General features: G+C 37.2%; 1 protein-coding gene across 27 annotated transcripts in view; it reads left to right on the forward strand.

Moving 5' to 3' along the window:
* LOC134227416 (plasma membrane calcium-transporting ATPase 1) overlaps nucleotides 1-23935 on the forward strand; it is a 239585-nt gene that overhangs the window by 23879 nt on the left and 191771 nt on the right. For 18 of the 27 annotated variants that reach the window (XR_009983669.1, XR_009983670.1, XM_062708895.1 and 15 more), the window contains one exon: nucleotides 227-818. The exons of the other annotated variants lie outside the window; for them this stretch is intronic. The gene's annotated coding sequence lies outside the window, so the exon portion shown is untranslated. The remainder of the gene's footprint in view (nucleotides 1-226; nucleotides 819-23935) is intronic. 27 annotated transcript variants of the gene reach the window in all.

Here is a 23935-nt window from a genome sequence, read left to right on the forward strand (position 1 = left end):
TTTTCCCTGTGCTTGAAAAGTTCTTAGCGGAATTCAAAAGCATAGAGTGTTGTGTGACTTGAAATAAAATTGACCGAAAACGAGAAACATCAAGAGGAAGAAACGAAGCAAAGGAAAAGATAGCGAAAATCGCGAAAAACCCACAGTGTCACAGTGTCTGTGCTCGAATTGGAGGAAAATTATGTAATAAGTTGTTATATTTTCACTCTCCCAACTTCTTCTACAGAGCGAATTTTTCCTCACATCGACGGTCGATCGCTCCCATCCTCCACGTATTGGCCACTCAGACTCAGGCCCCCAGTGACAGCCAGTTGTGACGAGTCTGTAGTGTGTCGGTTGCTGTTTGAGCTCCCCAAAAGAAAACGCTCCACTTTTCTCAAATGGCTCCCATTTGACAGTCGGCAAGCTCGACGAGAGGTGGCCTCGACCTGCGATCCATGAAGCCCCGATCAGTTGCGGTCAGTGTGTTCTTGGCTGCTTCTTCAGCGCTCTAGGATCAGCGGGAAATCTCCTCTAGTGTGAACTTTCATTGCGAAGGAAAGTCGAAAAATAGTATCAGAAAATTTCCCCATCTGAACCCCCAGTCGAGATCCCATTAAAAGAGAACATTAGAGCGCGCAAAAACTGTGAGCAAAGACCAGTGAGTAAGTGAGAGAAGTGACTCTCGTGCGAAAGAATTAAGCGAGTGGAAAAATCGACCGTGGAAAACGCTAAGCATCAGCACCGATGTTCTCCTTCCTCTGGATGGATTAGGACGGAAACCGCGAGAAAAGAAAAACGCAAGTAATCATCTAGCTCCAGGTCGGCAGATACCCAAGGTAAGAATGTCCGTTACCATCCACTTCCAACTAGTCAAATAAAAACACTGTCCCTTATCGTGACTCCCAAGGCTGAAAGGTCGACTATGTAGTTTTCCCTTCAATCAAATAGCGTGTCACACATTATGCTCGTCTTCTCCGGACAACACTCTCTGACATGTATGTCCTCATTCTCAAACAGCTTAAATGGCACAATTTTGCTCTTGTTCTCTCGACGTCTCCTGGTTCCATCGCCGGATCACGACAATCTACCACCCACTACACTTCGAAAGGCGGCACACATTGTGCAGATTTTACATAATTATTGAAAAATCGATTTTCTCTGTCGCCTCACACTGTCTCTATCTCACGCGCTCTCGCACTACTCGCGGAATCGTCCATTAGCCTCCAAACATCGACCCGATCCGTGACAACAGAACGCGTGTGTGGTTTACGGAGTCCTTCACGTCCACTACAACGTCAAACACAACGACCACCACCAGCAGCCCTACGATGACCATGTTCAGCATTGAGTATGACACGTTTTTTTTCGCTTCCTTTCTTCCCGCGATTCGCACAACTCCTCCGCCCAGGTTTCCGCTTGATTATATGGAATCTTGATTAGGATTCAAGTTATTTCTGCACGTCGATGATAGAATATTGCAAACCGGTTTACACCGCCCGGAGTTCGTTTCACCTTCAGCAGACGGACTTCGGCTACCATCTTTTTTTCTTCTGAAATTCGATGCAGTTTGTTTCTGTCTACAGTATACTTTTAGTAATAGTTGATAGTTTCCACCGTACTTTGGAGAAAACAAAAATCGAGCAGCAGCAGCAGCAACAATCGATAAAGTGTTATGAAACAGTTCTAGCCACTAGTGAGTGGTGCTGCCCGATGCGGATGTTGTGGTGAATTGTGAACTGGGATGCTTGGCTGTATGTGCTACCATCTTCACATCCGGTGCTAGCCAAATTGTTAGATTGCCATGGAATAGTTGGCCAAATTTGGGAGGCGAACTATTATATTACACTGGATTCTGTTTTTACACGATTTTCCTTTTCTCAATTTTGCACTCATCCTAAATGTTTAACGCATATTAATTACCATGTGATTTTTCTTAGAATTATTTAGGATTTTTTTTAACATGTTGCCGACTTCGGTGACAAATTGAAGTCACACGACCAACATTAAAAACAGAATCCTGTATATTATATTGCACATAAAACAGATACGTTGTCTCTATATCATTGATTTTGCCATTTGATAAGTAGGAAAGGTAATTACAACTTTATATCTACTTGGACACAATTGAGATAATTTCGGCAAAAAGTATTATTCTTTTGGTGTGACAGCCAATTTTCAAAATTATATCTCAAACATTTTAACGAACGAATGAAATATTAGTAAATCAAAATTACTATTTTAGGAATTCCATGACTCGTACATTTTTTATAAACACATTGGTAAGAATTGTTGCTTGAGTGTACGTCACATGAAAATTGGTTATATTTAACCACCTATTCCTTCTCTTATCATTCTCAAACTAATTCATGGATATTTGAAAGGACTTAACGAAGATCCTTTGTAGTCCCCTTCTCACTCCTTAACTTTTTCAGGACCTTTTTCCCCAAGCAATATAATACGATGAATTTGATGTATTCTTTTTGTTTCCGTGCCCAATAATGGAGAAATGATGAAAAAGGTGAAAGATTTTGTTTAGGGGTGGGCTTGGTCATCTTAATTCCGTAATTGCAATTACAACAACAATATCTTCTTCTTCTTTTTCAATGGCCTTACATTCCAACTGGAATAAGCAGGAGGTCGTGGGTTCAATTCCTGTTGTTTGAAATTTCTATTAATCTGTGAAAATACCAAATTCAAATTAAGTGCATACATCATGCTTCCTACAAGATTTTTTAGAACTTTTAGTGGCATTCGAGCCTCCTGCAAATAAGATGCCGGGCCTCTCGAAAGGATGCTTTCCAGGCTCTTGAAAGGAGGGCTTCCTGGCTCTCGAAAGGAGTTTTTCAAGCTTCTTGAAAGGAGGTTTCCGATCCCCTTGAAAGGAGGTTTCCGTGCCTGTTGAAAGGAGCCTTCAGAGCCTATTGAAAGGGGGCTTCCGAACTTCTTGAAAGAAGGCTTATGAGTTTCTTGGAAGGAGGCTTCTGAGGCTCTTGGAAGGAGGCTTCCAAGCCTCTTTAGAGGAGGCTTCTGATCCACTTGAAAGAAGGTTTCCGAGCCTCTTGAAAGGAGGCTTTCGAGCTTCTTGAAATGAAATTTTCGAGCCTCTTGAAAGGAGGCTTCCGAGCCTCTTGATAGGAGGCTTTCGAGCCTCTTGATAGGAGGCTTTCGAACCTCTTGAAAGGAGGCTTTCGAGCCTCTTGAAAGGAGGCTTTCGAGCCTCTTGAAAGGAGGCTTTCGAGCCTCTTTTAAGGAGGCTTTCGAGCCTCTTTTAAGGAGGCTTTCGAGCCTCTTTTAAGGAGGCTTTCGAACCTCTTTTAAAGAGGCTTTCGAGCCTCTTGAAAGGAGGCTTCCGAGCCTCTTGAAAGGAGGCTTTCGAGCCTCTTGAAAGGAGGCTTCCGGGCCTCTTTTAAGGAGGCTTCCAAGCCTCTTGAAAGGAGGCTTCCGAGCCTCTGGAAAAGAAGGTTTCCGAGCCCCTTGAAAGGAGGCTTCCGAGCCTCTTGAAAGGAGGCTTCCGAGCCTCTTGAAAGGAGGCTTCCGAGCCTCTTGAAAGGAGGCTTCCGAGCCTCTTGAAAGGAGGCTTCCGAGCCTCTTGAAAGGAGGCTTCCAAGCTTCTTGAAAGGAGGCTTCCGAGCCTCTTGAAAGAAGGTTTCCGAGCCTCTTGAAAGGAGGCTTCCGAGCCTCTTGAAAAGAGACTTCCGAGTCTATTGAAAGAAGGCTTCCGAGCGTCTTGAAAAGAAGCTTCTGAGCCTTTTGAAAGGAGGCTTTCGAGCCTCTCGAAAGAAGGTTTTTTAGCTTATTGAAAGAAGGTTTCAAAATTACAAGACAAGACAAGATTACAAGAAAATTACAAAAGTGTTATATGGTGGACTGTCGTGAAATTCCCTGAAGTTTTTTGGAAAAATATAAAAAAAAAACGATTTCTACACTGAAAAAAAATAGTTTTAAAAATTAAAATCGATATTACAAAAAAAACCTTATCTCAGAAATCGATGAAATTTTTTCTGCAGATAGGCATTTTAATTATCTAACTTTTCTGGGAATGATGTTCGTGTGATTCAAGGAAAAAAATTTTTAGAACAAAAACATTTTTCATGTTCATATTGAGTGAAAATTCATCAGCGTGTTTTATGCTTACAGTGCCAATTATAGGTTCAGCAGCCTATCATCAACCAACGACACATTTTGGACGTAAACAAATTTGTTTAGGAAGCAATTTAGCATAATCTAACATTAATGTGGACCAACATTTGAAAAGGGTTTATATTTTCTTTGACTTTTTGTATCGAAATAACTTTAAAACAATTGTGTTCACAAAAATATATTTATGATTATTAAATATATTTAATTGTACCCAGGCATTGTTCTTCTCAGCGTTTGTTTTATTGAATTAAATGACGTCTGACTACCCATCAGAACCTGTATATAAACTATATAGTTTTGAAAGTCTTGCTATAAAAAGACTATTGTCAATGAAACTATATCAGTTGTGAAGTTTTATTACGTTTAAAATTCAAAATGGATAAATCAAGTGCCAATAAATTCCAAAAATGTTGTGCAAATATTGGAAATCCAAATTGCACTCGCTTCAGAAAACTGAAAGGTGTATCGGCATCAATTATTGAAAAAATAAATTCGCTGGGATATACGCACGGATATACGCAGAGTGAAGGAAAGCGTATTTGTGAATGTGTGTTTATCCGTTTATCCGCTTCATCGTTTGGAATCAAAATGTTTATCTGATAAAAAAATTCAACCTTCAATTTTTTTTTTGCTATACCAATTTTAATCTTTACATCCATTGATTTATTTTCTCGGTGAACGAAATGCTCTTTTATGTTTCAGATTTTACAATTTAGACAAATTTACAACATCAAACATCACAATTTTGTAAATCTGATCATTTGTGTGTAACATTTATATAAGAAATCTAGGAAAATATACGTCCTTTTCAAATGTTGGTCCACATTAATGTTAGATTATGCTAAATTGCTTCCTAAACAAATTTTGTCTTGTCTTTTAGAGCTACATCGATTTAAAAAAAATCAATGAAAAAAAACTAGGCCCTCATCAAATGTCACTCTTGACAATTTAAAAAAAAGTATGAAGAGTGGCTTAGAAATACCATATCTTTCTGCCCACCAAATTTCATTCGATTCTGAGATGGTGCTGCCAACCGCTGCTGGTCGAGTTGGCGCGAAATTCGTCATATGTTATTATCACATGTTCTAGGTCTTCCAAGAGTTCCCTGGAGTTTAGGCTTTAAGACTTCCACGCATAAACTGTCATCTATAGCTGTGACGACGAAAGCCACCTCGCGGTGGAGTTTACCTAACGCCAACTACGATACGATAAAAGCTGCAACGTACCGATTTATGACAACTTTCGCCGTACGGTGGAGAGGGAGAAATAGGTGATGACAAGAAAAATAAATAAATTGGTATGTGGCTCAATGTGCATTGAAGTGCGATAATTTCTAAAAGTGCTAAAATCAGCCTATTTTATTGTATTAATCCTACCTAAATCTATATACATCTAAAATTAATAGTAAGTGGTATGAATTTATATACAAATAACATTATACTTAAAGCTATCATGCAAAATTTGTTATTCTAGCAATTGTATAACCTATATTTGGGAGACTCGATCAGGGAAGAATTTGTACTGAAAATACTGAAAATTTGTAAGTAACAATCAATTAATGCAGTCTCATTTGTATTCTAACCCAATAAACTTACAGCTAAAGTATATCCCACAAATCACCTGTGTTTTAAATTGGTTCGGGATCGCTCTAAGAGTTTCGGTGACAACAATAGCTATTCTTGATATGGTTCCACCGGTCCAAACATCAATATTTCTAGCAATTCTTTAATCAAATTGGGCATGCCTTCAATATGTGTTCCATTCCAGGCCATCCAAGAACTCCAAGAATTGGAGTACAGACCTTACGGTCAAAAAGCGTTAAGAAAGATCTATTTGCTCATTTCAGAAATCAAACATGCTAGCTCTTAGAGATCATTTGAACTAAATTGAATTTGAATCGAATGCATGTTCCAGTCCAGAGACCATCCAAGCATTCCAAGAGTTCTTGAATGACTTGAAACTCAGGGTGATTGAAGGCGTATTCAATTCGATTTTATGGATGAAATAGAGCAGGAACCATTTAAAAAATATATATGCCCTCCAGTGACGAGTGTAGACATTAAGGCCCAGACTCCAGGGAATTCTTGAATCACCTGGAAAGGAACAGCTATTGGAGGCGTATCAAATTTGGTTAAATAGGCAAAATGGGGCATTAACCATTTTCTAAAAAAGATAACAGCCCTTTGGTTACGTCTGTGTTTTATCAAATGATCATCTGTTGACTGATTCTAAGAGTTCAAACTGAACTTATCAGCTTATCCTGAACAGAACATGAGCCAAGAGCGTGCCTTGGTGTTCATAATTTTGAAATCTGAACACAGTTCAGTGTGCACTGGGTTGGTACGCAAGCAAAACGATCATGGTAACGAAGGTTCCCTAGATTTGAAACTATGCAAAAACATACAGGCATAGGACGAAAAATGTGTAGCCTGCCGTTGCTTGAATGTGTTTTCCTAGGATACAAGTTGCTATGGTAGATCAGTGCTCTTGAACAGTGTGCTGTGTTCAGAACGTTTTGAGCACGAACACGCGTTCTCGTGTTTAGAATGCATCTATGGAACAAATGTCCCAGTCGAACTGAAACCACTTACCAGCAGTGTGGAATAGAAAATTGAGTAAATCTGCATTTTCGACTGTTTACGTCTTCTTCTTCAATGACTCTACATTCCAACCGGAACTTGGCCTGCTTTTCAACTTACATTAGCATTTCTTCAATTATTAATTGAAAGCTTTTCTATGCCCGCCATTGCATGAGTATGTAGCTGTTCTGTAACTGTTATTATAGGCATACACACCATTTACATTTAAGCTGAAAAATTCATGAAAAAAGATGTGAAATAAAAAGTAACACTTAAAAAATAAGGGGTTTGCTATTTATTTTAGCAAAAACCATTTTAAAATACGTGACATGAACTTTGTAATGACAGTACGAGTCATTCTCTAGAATAACTTTAAAAAATCGTTATTTTATGGACAGAACCATTACTATAAGGGTGTTTGGCTCGAAATGCTCCTAGCATTGACGAAAACAAAATATTATCACATGTACGTTGTCGAAACGTTTACTTTTTTTTTATAAAAATAACGTGCAAGAATAAACCAAGGGGTTCTATAGAATAAGAGCCCGGAGAACAGGCTAATCTCTCAAAACTTTCTATATCTTTCTCTAAAAACATGTTTTAGTCACTTCAAATTTGTAAGTCGTTGCATTATCAAGCTGGAAAGTTAGTTATGGGCCCATGACTCGCCGTATTCGTTTAGGCTTATCTCTAGGGTTGCGGTGTGATCCTCTGACTTAATCCTCGTCGATACTCACACCAATAAAATATTTACCCAGATTCTACAAAACCCTCATAATCATCATTACGTCATCACCAAGTTATCGGCTAATTTTGAGAACCAGTTTCTGGTGCAGATCGCCCAAATAGTTTTTGTCAAGCATTAAGACCATCAAGATTACACTTTTCGACCGAAGGAAGTACATTCATCAATTCGTTTCTGTAGGTAATGTACATCTAATCAAAATTGAGGCTATTATGTTTTTCTCGCCAGGGCATTCCCCGTCACTTCAAGTTTTCTTTGCTCTCCAGAATTAGGCTCACATATCTTGTTGTCATTCAATATTGAAATTTTGTACGACTTTGGTATGATTTTCTCGTTTAGTTCACTGTTTCCTTAAAATTATTAAGGATTAAAATTATTAAAATTATTATTAAAATTTTCCTATAATCGTTCGACTACGGTGTGTGATCGGAAGCTTTTAGGTCCGATTTCACTAAAAAAGTAGACAAGCATCATCGTGTGATTAATTATTTTAGAGCGTCTTAGGGGAAATGCTACAAGGTTTAAAAGACTATTATTCTTCCATTTACTTCCACTATTCACTTTTTATGTATCAACAAACAGATACGTATTTCGTTTCCTACACCCAAAAAACAAATCTGACAATTATTGTATAAAATCTGGGCATATACAATTCTGTGAGCTTTTTATACAAATATTGTATTAAAATAATACAAATCTGTATTATTTTAATACAATATTTGTATAAAAAGCTTACAGAATTGTATATACCCAATTATTATACAGTTGCTGTAAGGTTCTTATGCAGAACTGTATTAAAATCTGCCATCCCCTGGTTGGGTGTACTTGGAAACTTATTCAGTGTCGATAACAAAACACTGAAGAAGTTTCCAAGTAGGAAACGAAATACGTATCTGTTTGTTGATACATAAAAAGTGAATAGTGGAAGTAAATGGAAGAATAATCATCGTGTGATTTAATTTTCACTATCTATTTTAATGGGTTAAAACAATGCTCTGTTTCATCACTTTTTGCATACAACTTTACTTTCTATGTTAGCAAATTCGAAATAAATATCGATCAGAATTATTATATAGGGTGTCCCAGAAAGTATAAGCACGATTTTGATGCCGTCCTATTATTTTCAGATAAATTTTAAATGGCAGGTAACCACAAAGCATCATTGTTTACGTTATAATCTGTCGCTCTATGATTCATAAGTGCCATTTGGTTAAGTTGTTATGGGAATGCGAAACAGACTTTGCACGAATGATGCACTATTCCCACATTCACTGAGTCAAATGGCGAGAATATAAGATAAGAGCATCGGAGCAGTTTGGAATGTGATTCGGAAGCAAGGCGGGCATGAAAATATCTGAACGTAAATCGGTCCCTATGAGCCATATGCTCGATCGGAAAATATTTCAATCTTTTCTCGTAAAAATGGTTCTTTCAACTTCTGTTCAAGATTTGGAAAAATCTGATAAAATCGAAGAAAACAAAATAAGTGAATATGTTATGCTGCATATGTCAGAATTTGGGCCCATAAGTTATACGATAAACTTTTGTGTGGAAGATCGTTATGCAAGGTGATGATGATGATAAACCATGAGGGAAGTTCGGTTATAAAATGCTTCCACGGGACCAGTTCAACATGATTCGTATTGGTAAAGTATTGGAATTCTCTCAAATCCATTTGCAGCGATCGATGCAATAACAGATGATGTTTAGGAATTCTTGTAGCGGCGGTTACTGTCCATTATCCGAAAGCATCATAACCCAGTAATATTTTGGCCGGTTTTGATATCAGTGTATTACGCGATGGACACGGTAATCTGGTACAAAGCAAAAAGAGTCGAATCCATACTCAAGGAGATGGATTCTCTAAATCATTCCCAGGAAATTCCTATTATAACTTTTTGTGCTTTGACAAAGGCACATTTGTGAAAGCATATTAGGGAGTGGACTCCGTCTTAACTTTGTAAAAAAGATCGAAAATGTAGCTGAAATCATTGACAAATGGTTCGTGCTGAAGCTAATGGCTACCATCTGATCAAAATCCCAATCATTGGCGTACGATCAAAGGGATCTCGGAAAAGTGATACTGATTTGCAGTAAAGCATAGTAAAGGACATCAAAGCGAAACAATAATTTTGTATATTTTTTTCCAAAGTGGAGCTATGTATTTTTATTTCTCACCTTTTTTCATGAACTTTCCAGCTTAAATGTAAATGGTCCTGGGAAACGAAGGCTAGATTATTTTTTTGTATGTACTAACTTTCTTCTGGAAGGAGATTCTCTATTCATCCCGTGGATTAGCATAAGTGTCTCTGCTTATGGAACCACCCCACCCATTTTTGGCCCTTCATACAGGAGTTTGATGAAGAGTGGAATCGCCAACTTCCTATTGTTAACATCTGGTGGATAAAGGGCGGGCTCTTCTCCCCATCTATTGGGTCAATCTGAAAAACGAGGGCTAGATTGTATTAGTGTATGTGCGAACTTTCTTCTGGAAGGAGATTCTCTATTCATCCCGTGGATTCGCATAAGCGTCTTTGCTTATGGAACCACCCCATCCATTTTCGGTTCTTCATATATGAGTTTGATGAAATACAAACAATAGTATAATCATGATCAAATCGTTTGTCAGATATGGTCAGTGCTATCGGCAGGTGCCTTGCTACAATAGATGGTAGTATCATCATCATCATCATCATCAAATGTAAATGGTTCGCATTAATATTAATGTAATACACTGAAAAGTTGTGAAACAGAATGTGCTTACACTCTGAACTGAAATTACCATCATCTGTTCATAATTTCTGTAAATATTAGTGAAGGTGGTGTTATTTTTTTTTTTTTGCTCAGTGTATCCAATTTGATTTAATCATCAAATTAATGGATCTAATAGAAAATGATCAAATTTTTAAAAGAGATATCAGCCCTTTGGTTATGTGTGTAAATCTTAAGGTCTTGGTTAGGCGTGTAGACTCGAAGGAATTCTTGGATGACCTGGAATGGAACATTTTTTAAAGGCAAATCCTGAAGATGCAAAACATCTACTTTGTTCTTTAGGTTTCTAAGAGTGCCTTCTTATAGGTTTACTTTTGGATGACAATAATGCTTGAAAGTCTTTTTACGTCACGTGACGTATAAAAAAGCGCCGATGGCTTTATCTGCTAAGTTGTATCGTTTATGATATATGTTTATGAAATAAAACATATTGTACAATATATAGTTAGATGGAATTACACGCATCGCTGCAAACATAAATAATTGTTATACGATTATCGAAAATTTTGTAAAAATTGGATAATTTTGAAACTGACTTTTGCAGTTCAGCATTCCTTATAACTTATTAGTTAGAATGTTTTGTAGTTTGATAATTTTCGTCAAACAAGTAGAGCCAGATAAGGCATTTACTGTCAAGGTAGCTTGTTTATATCATGGAATGTTTCCTAAAATGTTGTAACTAACTAACTAATTCCAGAAACACAAAATTACTCATTTGGAGTACCTTCAGAATGTTATGTTGCTGCCTTTTTGAAGCTACATGTCATTATTTAAATACGACGAATGTTATATGCACAATGAACGACACTGTATTGTACAAGTCAAGTGGAATACGGTCGAATGTCGGTATGCTGGGCAGGGATTGAACTTATCATTTCATTATCATTTAGCAGTGGCGTCGCGTAACCTCACTTTTTACCTGTGCACTGACCCAAAAAGTGAAAATTTTTATATTTTGACAGCCCAAATGGAAAAGATAATTATCAGAGTCGTTTATATTAATCAAAATCTAGTTATTCTTGGCATTTCCGCACACCAATTCCTTGAATTTGAACTCAGTGCACAGGTAGATTGAGGTTAGGGAAACGCCACTGTCATTTAGTATTCAGCCAATAACTCATTCCAGAAGCGGAATTCCGAGAACTGCGGAATTTGGCGAACTTTTAACGCTATTTCCCCTCTACAGCGTTGTCTAAGGGTACATTGCTCTATGTTTCATATTTACATCGTTAAACGCTAGTATCACTTAATATACTAAGGGCCAATTTCTTCACCTCCGCTTAACTCTTAAGCGGTGCTTACCCATACGCTTAAACTTGGTTTAAGCACTAAGCGGAGGTGAAGAAATCGGCCCTAAATGATAATAAGTGTTATTATCATTTGGTATGTTAAATGATACCAGCGTCTCACGCTGTAAACATTAGACATAGAGCAATGTATCCTTAGGCAAAATTGTATGGGGTAAATAGCGCTAGGAGCCCGCCATACAACACTGTTAGGAAATCCACCTCTGGAATGACTTATTTGCTGAATACTAAATGATAATAAAATGATAAGTTCAATCCCTGATGCTGGGCCGCTGGGGGCTATCGAATCATATTGTAAAAAAACCTTTTGGAAAAGGGTGTAGAGAGTTCAAGCATTGAGTTTTTAAACATTGTAATTAATGTGCATGTCGGGTGGTCAATAACACCCGGAAAATAGGCAATTAACTTCGATTGAACTGTAATTTGGCTGCTCAACAAGTGGAAAAAGAGCAGGTACAGGATGTTGACTGTGTTCGAGGAACAGCTTGAAACAATGGTTTCATACTGAGAATAAAAACCAGTAACGGCTACCCGATACAATGGAGCAATTTCGTGTTGCACATATAATGTTGAATACACATTGTGTGAAAATTAACTCAAAATCACAACTGGCTGCTGAATTTCGTTCCACAGTGACGATTCTCGACAGACTGCTCGGTGTCTCGGTGGAACGTTGATATCGTCATTCGTTCATCACATGCAAGATTAGGATTGATCTATTTTCAAAACTCACATGTTTACATTCGGTGGATTCTCACCAATCTTTCCGTATTGGACTTTGTTCGTTTTTCATCATCGACGTCTTCTTCATTTGTGGTTCTACGTTTCTACTGGAACATGGTTTCCGTTTCAAACTGTGCTCTTATTAGAATTTTTGGGATTATAAAATGATACAAAATGTACAAATACATGCAACAAAGGACACAGAAACATTTATTTTATAGTAGGTTCAGTAGGAAAATCCATAATTTTTATAATTTAGAAGTCGCGAGTGTCAAGTATTGTTAAGGATCTGTCTCACCCAAAAAAACTTTCACTGTTAAGGATCTGTCTCACTCAAAGAAAAACTTTAGAATACCGCTTTTCCCATGATAAATAGTATTTTCTAATCTAACTTTTCTAAATCTGTACAAAATGTTTTTAAACTTTGTCTTATATTCTAGTCAAACAATTGCACATTGCACCCACGCTAAAGACGAAAATGTTTGCATGGGATTTTATTCGCTCCGTTGGCCATAGTTGTTTTAAACCGTGTGCTACACGAATGTGAAAAATTAAATGTTTTTTATTATTTAAAATGAGTTTTGCTTCATATTTATTATCATGTGCATATTCTTGAAAAACGATCCTAAGAACAGCCTACGTTCCAGTTGGGGCGTGATTCGGCGAAGAAAAAGAAATAATCCTATCAACTTGCTCTGGCGCAGTCGGTCTAGGAGAGCGATGGCAAAAATAGATTTATCCGCGTGCAACTGTTATATTGACCTAGCATCCACCAAATGTTGGCTGAACGCATGAATGCTAAACGATCAGCTGCCTTCAATCAATTTACGTTTTATTTAATGCTCTGCTTCGGCTACCGCCCCACACCACACCACCTGATCTGATTTTGGCGTATTTCGGTGCTTGAATACTGCAGACGGCTTTCCCGCAGCTCACTGTTGTCTTTTTCGAGTGTTAATTTATGCATTTAATGGATGTGGATTTGATTAAAGCACGTGAAGAAGAAAACTGAGTTAACAATTAGCTCGGAAGGCTGGAAGTAAATTTTACATCCGTATTCTGGGTAACGAAACCTTATCATAAATTACTTATAAGACGAGATAACTAATGTTGCAATAATCTTTTAACCAGTCAATAATATATAAGTTAAGGGAATATAACTTATACATGTAAACATGCTTGCGAGGATTTAGATGAAATTAGATTTGAACGTGCAGTAGAAAAATTTTATTCAGTAGCGATTTCAAATGTCGGTTACTATCTTCATTCAGAATTTGCTTCAAAAGGTGTTCAGGTCATTATTTAATTTCTAATCATTATACTGCGTAGTTTCGAAATTTCACCAATAGATTTAATTCTGATTTATAATCTATTTTATAGCTCAAGTAATCGTTAAAGTTTCGCTATAAAAACCCACACAAAACATAAATCAGGAATTTATTCCACCTGCCGAAACAAATAACCAATCAAGAGCGGACTTGCTATCCCGCCATTGCCACTAAGCAGAATAACAGTTGTAATTTACACACAAACTGCTTCCAACCCCGTCGTTTTAGTCAGCTAAACTATTTGCCAAAGCTGTTGATCTGCTCCAAGGGACCGCATGTGTAGTACATTACCTGAATTGCACAGCCACCAATCACCGGCAAGTTCACCAATTTCTTCATCCATGTATTTGTGTGAGTCTGTGTGTGTTTTATTTTAGAACGAGACTAGGTGGAATTTATCGACGTATGTTTAAAATAGAAGGAAGTCTATAATGACTATGTTTACAAATAATTCCCGCCAGCAGCAGCAGCAGCGGCGAGTCGATATCCATTTGCTGGCTCGCTCCGGGTCTACACTAAACGTTCCCAGGCCAAACACCTTGGCTTTCACTTGCACCTTTCTAGCTCAGTATCGTGCAATGGGAGTTGAATCAACACGGCCCAGGCACATGCCACGACTTCACCTGGATAGTCTAAATCTACCCTTTCGCGCTGGCACTGGATATTCTAATTAGGTGGAAAAATGGATTCGTTTGCACTCACTTTCTTACTTAATATTTTGTGGCACCTGCAGTGGTTCCTGACCATTGTTACGACGCGTTCCTAGCTTTTATAAAGTGAAAATGAGATGCTTTCAATCGTACCGTTAGAACGTATTTAAGCATGACTGACATGCCGTCAATGATTGCAAAATTTATTAGTGTTGCTCTTACTTTCATTGATTTAAAACAAAATGCCCTTAACTACTATGCTGATGATGGAAATATGAGAGAGAGCTAATTTACTCAAGTGCTACACGCTCTATCAGCTGTCAGCTTTATGAAGCTTTTTGCTTTGCACATTATCGTAATTATCGGATTTGAGTTAATGAGAAAAGAAATTTTACTACGAAACGAAGCCATAAGCTATTATGAAGCTTATTACTTCAGGATCACTAAGTGAATTGAAAAATTGCTAACAATGTTGTCAAGAATTAATATGCTTGAATCATTGGAAACGTCTGTGATATTTATACTAGTAATCCCTCTCTTCGTAAGAATGGAAGGTTGCGCTCCCTGCTTCCGATTATATTATTGCATTTTGAAGTGTAAGTACATCTCATCCATTTACTTACCCGTTCACTCACAGTAGTCGCGGCGCGGGCTGGTTGTTTTAATTCCATGCATGACTGGCGCCCAGCAATTTTCCGATTATAATCTCTCACAACATCCACTTTTTCACACAGCTGGTTCTACCGCGTCCGAAGTGAAGAAAAATCGCATCACCTATAGCTGCCTTTTCGCGTTCAAACAAGCCGATGATTCCCCTGTAGGTTGGCCTATCCTCGATAAAGCAAGAATAAGTCACACACAACGAGGAAAAAAAACTGTTGGAACATATTTATCCATCAGGTCAGACAGAGAACTTCGAGCGCCAGAAAGAATGAGATGCCAGGAACGACGAATGATCATAAATCTTGCTCTAATCCCCAACCAAGTGAATTGCTGCAAGCAGTTGAATTTATTTTTTACGATTTTTTGAAAGAATGCTCTGCGTGATCAGTCGTTCTTTTTTTTTCTTCGCGGAAGTTCCTCCTGCCTCCAAAACACAGTGTAGCAAAGCAAAAAAAGTGCGTACTTGAGACGTTTATGAGATCCATTGGGATTCCATCAGCGCGCCTTCCCGGTCCTCTAGTATCGGCTACAGCATCTGTTTTCTCCGGATCGGTCTCTGTGTCCGCGTCGTGGCGTGGGGTTAATAAAAATTATTGGACTGTTATGCCAAAGATCGAGATAAACAATTATTAATCTGGAGGAAGCAGCTGGTAATTTATTTATTTGCGGTTCAAAGTAGCTGGCAATAAATGTACGTAGCGAGTTTAACAATGGAATCGGTGATGTTTAAGATTAAGAGAACAGCATTTTTGTTCTCGTTGCAAGAACCCGTTGGATTTTCAGAAGGGAGCTTAAGGCATTGCGCGAGACTACCAAGCAGGGGACAAGAGGAGCTCGAGTCCCGGTCCGGTCATGGCTTCTTTCGGACAAAGCTTCATGTGCCTGTCAAAGAATATGAAGGAAAAGCTACCACCTTGTCCTTCATATTCTCTATTAGGCACATGAACCCATCTAACCCATCTAACAGCCAAAAGCGCCTTAACACGGGGTAGGTACTTGGATTTTTTTTTTATTATTTTCAATTGGACAGATTTGGAAAAGTTTTTGATGTCGATCAATACTATAAACTAATGCATGTTTAAATGTGTTTTAAAGTAAATTTTTAAAATTCTATTCATTAAAAAAAATATTAAAAAGTGAGTAATTTTGTGTTCGTCCGTGTTTTGCTCGTCCAGGGTGAAATATGTGTAGTTTTGCATTTTTCTATTCTTTTCTAAAATAATTATCCGTCTTTTTAAACGGAAAATAAAAAAAGGAAATTAAAAAATTGCAATTAGTCAGCAATGAATAAGAATTTTCAAACGTGTTCAAAATATGTTGAAATACTAAAAAAGATAAATAGATTATAGAAAATAATTTATTGGATAGAAATTTCGCAACACAAAATTCTAAAAAATCAAAAAGTGAAATTGATGAAATTGTGAATTAATAGTTTTAGTTACCTAAAACGTGTTCAGATCGATTTGAGAAAGCAAAATAGTGATTTTGATCGAAAACAAAAATTTGGATTGAGAGCCTGCGTTCAATTATTCATAAAACGAAGGAAAATCGTTAGTTTTACCGCTCAGATCAATTATTCTAGTCTTGTAGTCTTGTTCTACTGAACATCACGGAAGCACAAGCACGGAAACATTTTTTTTTCAATTGTTTGTGGTTGGTCGTGTGGTTATAGTGGCCGCTCTAATCGTTTTAAAAAAGATTTAGCTTAAATTCAGTCGTGACCCAAAATTTGTGTGAATTTGCCTTGAAAAAAATATTTGGCGTAGCGAAATCAACTTATCTAGCGCTCACGGGAGTATGATAAATTACACTCTGCTACTTATAACAGCCCTGGATTTTTATTTTTATGAGTGAGAATTCCAAAGCCGTTCTAAGACCAGTGATACCTTTCTTTGAATAGTGAGTAAGGCTGTAGGTACCGGTCCATGTGTTGGCAGATACGATATGTAGGGTCCGAATCTGTACCATTTCGTCGAAAGACGTTTCGTCGAATGACATTTAGTCGAATGACATTTGGTCGAAAGGACATTACGTCGAATGGACATTTGGTCGAAGGGACATTTAGTCGAAAATGAATTTTAATCCACTAGAGGCGTAGGACATTTGGTCGAATGACGTTTGCTCGAAAGGGCACTACGTCGAACGGACATTTGGTCGAATGGACATTTCGACGAAATCAGATTTTAGAAAGAAGAATCTTCGTACATTTGGTCATATGAATTTTGGTCGTAGGACATTTGGTAGAAAAGAATTTTCGAATTTATAATCTTGGCCGTAGGGTCCAGGTTTGCTAGTCGTCTTTCTGGCGGCGATGGCTGTTACTTGTCAGAAATTAGGCCGAAAGAGAATATGTAAATGGAAATAAAAAAAAATGTTATTATAAGTTTAGCATTATATCGGCATGCACGTACTCGAACGAACATATCTATCAAAAAAGACTTTCGAGTAATTGATCTTTTCGCACAAATGATATTTTTAGAGATTTTTTTTCGGTGGAATGTTGTTTTCGGCCAAATATTATTTTCAGAGAAATGCTATTTATAACAGCCTTATTGATAATTCTGATTTATCATTGAAGTTTATGATCAAATTAAATATTTTTCAAGGATAATACATTTTTACAAGAGGACAGCGACGGTGGTTCATTATTAAACGTGCATATCTGTCACTCGATCTATACCATGTCGTCGAATGACACTTAGTCGAATGACATTTGGTCGAAAGGATATAACGTCGAATGGACATTTGGTCGAAGGGACATTTAGTCGAAATGTGTTTTTAATCCACTAAGAGACGCAGGACATTTGGTCGAAAGGACACTTCGTCGAATGGATATTTGGTCGAATGGACATTTAGTCGAAATCAGAGTTTAGAATCTTCATACATTTAGTCTAATGACGTTCCGTCGAATGGTTATTTGTAAGAAAAGAACTTTAGTCAATAACAATTAAAAAAATAAATGATGTATTGTGGTGTTTCTAAAAGTCACATAATGATTGCTCCAATATTGTCCAACGAATGATGGGTTCATAAAAAGAATAGATAATACGAAAATATTTCCGACTGGATATTAACTTTAACGAACCCCTCTAACTGACTACGATGAATCTATACCACCTGGTCAAAAAAAGTTCAGTGCAAGTTCATTCCATGGAATGATGTTTTGTCATTAGACATGACGTCGAATAGATGTATGACCTATAACCATTTTGTCGGAAATAAATTTTCGGCCAATAATTAACGAATTATGGTTAGAAGACAATTTTATTCTGACCTATTTTTTTGTGTCTTTATTAAGGAGACTTTCAGTCCTAGGCTAGCTTGTATCCGGTTATTCTGAACTAATTATTGTAGAAATATTGAGTGAAAGAAAGAGTTTCAATGAAAATAATAAGAAAATCATTTTCATTCGACCAAATGTTCCTACGACTAAACGTCCTTTCGACCAAATGTCATTTGACCAAATGTCATTAGACTAAATGTTCCAAAGCCGACTGCGATGAGTATTGGAAAAATAACATTAATATCATTGGTTTTTGACCATGTGCCGAAAATGGAATAGAGGCTATTTCACCATCAGTACCTAATATTTTGCTATTTCTGTAGTTTTTTTTTTAATTTTTCTATTACCCACCAGGGTCTCCAGAAGTTTCTGTTAACTCAGGTGAGAAATCCTTATTGGCATTCGTATTTGTTTCTGCTTCTAATTAAACTTCCTAACGTCCACTGAATTTCTGAAAATCAAATTTAACCAAAAATATATTGACGAATTATCCTTTTAACTAATAACCTACTATCATTTTTGGTAATTAGTTAAATGGATAATGGTGTTTAGACTAAACTTTTCCAGCATTTAACTAACTTTCCATTCGACTAAAGGTCTTTTCGACTAAATGTCCATTCGACCAAATGTCCATTCGACTAAATGTCCCTTCGACCAAATGTACTTTCGACTAAATGTCATTCGATGAACTGTCCCAAAGCCCTTTCACTCTAGTGAGCGTGGGATCGCTCACAGTCGGCGTCTTTTCTAGCGAAAAAGGTCTAGCCACACCTTCCCTCGGATAAGAAGTAAAACCATAACTCCTGACCCACATGTGATTGGGTAACTATATGAGGAGTCCACTGGTTGTCATTCGTGAGAAAATTAGCCGACAGAAAATACACGCAAATATAAAAAAATGCAAATAAAAATGAATTGTTCACACATAAATTTCGCAATTCTATAAAAATATTACTTAAAAGATTATAGAACCGAAAAACAGTGTATCAAAAAACATTCCGTGGAATGACGTTTGGCGAAATATGTCACTGTAATTTTTTTTATCAAAAACGATAATCGGTTAGTTTACACTTTTTATCGGTGAGCAGAGCATTCGGTCGAACGGTCGAAAATTACGTTCAAAGGTTTTCGACATTTTCAACCCCCTCCTGAAATAAATTGCTACAATCCACTGACTCCTCTTTCATCCCCATGTATGTAACGGTTCGTCTTCTTCGTACACTGTTTATACAATAATATAGTGAGAATTAACAACTCTATTAGCCAATTTCAATATTTTTTTTAGCTTATCGACTGCCTCCCCTTGTCACAAATTCCGGACCCCCTTCACCCCTCAAACCTTGGACGTAATTTTTGAACGACCTCTTATGTGCGAGAATTGCGAAGTAAGAAGTGAGAAAGTAGAATGATGAAGTAAGAAGTGAGTCATATATCACTCCTAATCCCTCACTTCCTATTTCGCATTTGTGCCTATTCTGCATCTCGAGTGACTCAAGAATTATTGATTTTGACTCTTCTCAATTGAGACGACCGTGTAATTTAAATGGGAGGTATCGACAATTCTCACTTCATTCGAAACGCTTCACCTTATACGAGACGCAGAATAAGCACAATTATCCATTTCTCACTTCTTATTTTAAATTTCTCACTTCTCATTTTATATTTCACACTTCTCATTTTTCAGTTCTCATTTCTCTTTATGTAGTATTCTTCTTCTTACTTCTTATTTTTATTTTCCTCTTTCCACTTCTCTTATTTCTTACATTTCATTTTTTGATTCTTACTTCTCACTTCTCACATCTCACTTTTTGCATATCACTTTTCACTTCACATCTCTCACTACCCACTTCTTGCACCTCACTTCTTAGTTTTTACTTCTTACTCCTCAATTGTCACTTCCGACTCTCACTTCTTAATTTTTATGTGAAGTGAGAAATGAGAAGTGTCTCATTCCACACTCAACGGCATTCGGCTAAATGGCCTGACGCTCTCCTGGTAGGACATCATATGCTTTTATAAGTCTTTATTATAGAGACCTACGCTTTTGCTAGCAATGCTATTTGAAGAAATTCGATTTTAACTACAGTCGTTACACGATGGATAAAAACTCAAAAGAACGGCCCAATCGCAACACGCAAAGGTGACGTAGGGCTAGATCATTTTTAGGTGTATTTATTTGAAATATTTTCTTAAGGTTTGGTCTCCCAGAATTCAAAACTGATTTCACTCGCGTTTTTAAGGGCACACCATTGAATATGGAATAAACGCACAATTGTCCTTTTGATTATTTCAGCTTTGCTGCATCGCATCATGCATGAAATAACAAGTAACAGTTGTTGGAAGAATCGCCAATTGGCCACTTTTATATGGAAATATATACGGAAATGGACACAACACCGTGAATGAACAATTCTTTTACTGTTTGTTTTTCTAAAATGTGTGCAAACTATGTCAGAGATGACGAATAACAAAAAACCAACGTCTATTTACTAGAACTGCACTAGAGCAAAACGATTTTAGGAATTTACGATTTGGTACGGATGAGATTGGCAAAAAACTTGATCTTTTATTGGACGAATCCTAGTAAAAATTTATTTTTAAATTAAATGATTGCATTTTTTTGTCAGTGTAGGCTGAAACATAGAAATCTAATGTCAGTACTGTGGAAGTCCTTTGCTAAGAAAAAGGAACAAACGGACGAACGAGACTTACGAACGAATATGACTCGTTCGAATCGTTTCCTCATTTGATTTTGCTGGCGTAAGCGATTTTTTTCCTGTTCGAGTGTGCCACCAGTTATTAGATCTATTGTAGCATTCCCCGTATCCTTAGTGTTTAAGTGCATGTCGAATTACTCCATTACTATTGAGAAGCAATAAAGTATCGGTTTCGATACAGTTCTTGTTTTGTTTTCCCAAGAGTACATGACACCGTCCCGTTATTTAGACCCTTCACAGAGAGCAATCTCATTGAAGGCGCGCCCCTTATCAAATCTTTCCTTGATAAAACAGAACAGTAATACTGTTAATTGACCATGCATCGAAACCCTAGCCACATCCTTGTCTTGCTTCTAGAATATCACCAGTAAAGCTACAATCCCGGTATTTAGCTCTATCTACAAGACATTTCAATCTAGAGAAGTTGTTCAGTAACAAGAATTTCCGTGTGTTCCTCGAATTACCATTGTTTACCAGTTCATGAAGAGTTACATAGAACTATAGAACATCCATAGAACCCTAACTCGAACTTTTTCCAGCAGTTATTTCAGACTAGGTTGAAGGGCTCTGGTTTTATAACTAATTGCTAGAAAATCTGCTTCCGCTGCATACAATTTAGCCTCAAACGAGAGGAATTTGAGTCTTTCAACCATATGCAGGGTAAAGTTAATAAAAGTTAAGCTAAAGTTAAGCTAGGGCTCGGTTTGGTAGATCTTACACCGTAAAACACTACGTAAAAGTGATCTACCAGCTTTACGGGGGTCGCGTAAGTGATAATGCACCTCAAATTTCGTTCGAAAGTGCGTTCGTACGTAAACAAGAATACGGGTGAAAGTCTACAGATGCATAATCATCATTCAAATTATAATCATTTACTTTCAGGACTACCAGAACCCAAAAAAATAAATTAGCGCTGAATAATCCGAACCCAGATAGACATTTGCATAAGTCAAAACCATAGATACTCGTTCATTTTTTTTGTTTTTTTTTGGCCAAACGACTGGAACCGCTACTGACGCCATCTTTACGACTGAATTTTTTCAGTCACTAAGCCATTGTGTTTTGGTATTTGAACAAAATAACTGAAAGTCAATTCTCCAAAGCGTGAAATGTTGAATAAAATGTAAAAGAGTTTGATTTTATTAATCAGTCTTCCCAATTGCTAACAGCGAAGAAAGGATAGTCCAAAATTTCGCACTTGCCGCTGATAATGGCTACTCTACTCGACGACTTAGGTCGAAAATAATAAAATAATTTAATAAAAATTATGTCCTCTTGGTCTACGAAAGAATGTTTTGAAAATCTTCAAAATTTTCCTAAAATATTATTGCTGCCCCTCAAATTATTAGTTTTCGGCAAAAAAACAAGGGAAGGGGGAGGTTACTTAATTGTTTCACTCGATGATTGTGATTCTTTGATAAAATATTTTGTCCGGTAAAATAACTCTTTCCTATGTACAATTTTTGACCTGGAAAAAGACCTACTTATTTTTGACCATGCGCCTGTTCAACCATCAACTTAACAGCAGCCAATTGATAGTCGGAAACTGGCGAAAAAATTAAATAGCTCTCTTTAATAAAACTTTTGGCCTTGGAAAGAACTGATATAGGAAAACTGTTTGAGGGAAACAAATAAATACAGCACCAATTTCGTCGCTTTTTTAACATGCTAACATGCGTGCTCACTGCTGGAAAAAATAACAAAAATAAGAAAAAAAAAATCGAATTCCTATTCATTGGTCTGTGTTTGAGATGAAGTCCAGGAGTAGCAACTCTACCTTTAATCATGCGCCTTTCCGCCATGCAGTCACTCGATAATTTACAAAAAAAAAGAGCAACAGACACCATCTTTGCGTAATCTCGATTAATGAGATATTTCGATGACAGATGCAACACTTTTTCTTTTATAAAATTTGTTAAGGTCCTAAAAAGGAACAATTAACTTTCAATAGTGCGCCTTTCCAATCACTAACTCAACAGCAGCCTACTAGAAGTCTGAAATTTTCCACGCTTGAGTACAGCTGCTGTTGGCCGAAGCGCTATCGACGTCTTCTTGAGGTTGGATTCTCTGTCACAACAACCCCGACGACATCGCCGAATCTGATGGTTTGCGGTCCGCTAGTTGGTTGATTTTGATGTCCATGCTTGTGATGCACGAACGGGATTGGTTAGTTTACCTATTTCTAATCTTTTTGACAATTATATATGATAAATAATTGAGAATCAATATTTATAAAAGATCTTTCAGGGATAAATCGTTTTGAAAATTTGGTATTGATGTGTTCTGTAAGCAATTTTTGGAATGGTACAGCCTTCGAAAACCATGTTTGTCACTCATAGAATATCCTGTTTAGGAAGTTACTTATGCAGTTTAGGGGCCGTCCAGAAACCACGTGGTCATATATGGGGGGAGGGGGGGGGTTTGGAAAATGACCACGATAAGCCACATGGGGGGAGGGGGGGTGTTGCTCTCGAACCACGTGGTTTTTTTTTACACGAAAAACTTTTGGTGAGTAACAATAGCGGTGGAAAAATTACAAATCATCAAAATTTAATGATTTAATCATTGGACGCAAAGCGCATTTAAGGGTCGATGCCCACGTAGCGTCTTTTCAACTCAGTGTTAAAAAGAATTTAGCAAACCCAGTAACGCAGCGTCGGTCGCAACGCCGATGCATATCTGAGTTATTTGACCAACGTTAGCCTTAGATTCTATTTCCATAAAAAAAAATAAACGAAAAAACAGGTTGCGTTTCAGTCTCAATTTCCACAAAAAAAATTTGGGAAAGAAAAATGAAAAAATATTTTTTTTAAATTCCGCCGCAGATGGTTTTTGGCATCACGCCGCCGACACTTTTGAATCAGCGGACTACAGCTACAGTTTTGAAAACTGTTCATGTTTTTACAATAATCCAAGAAAAATCTTCAAAAGAATTTCTTGTGGATATTCAGGAAAAATCCAGTAAAGAAATTTCCTGAAAAAACTTTGACCTTACTTCATACAAGCCTGATAAAGTGCTAGCATTCAGAATGTTTTTTGAACAATT

The sequence above is a fragment of the Armigeres subalbatus genome, chromosome 3 (genome assembly GCF_024139115.2).
Source record: "Armigeres subalbatus isolate Guangzhou_Male chromosome 3, GZ_Asu_2, whole genome shotgun sequence".
In the NCBI taxonomy this organism is placed as follows: Eukaryota; Metazoa; Arthropoda; class Insecta; order Diptera; family Culicidae; genus Armigeres; species Armigeres subalbatus.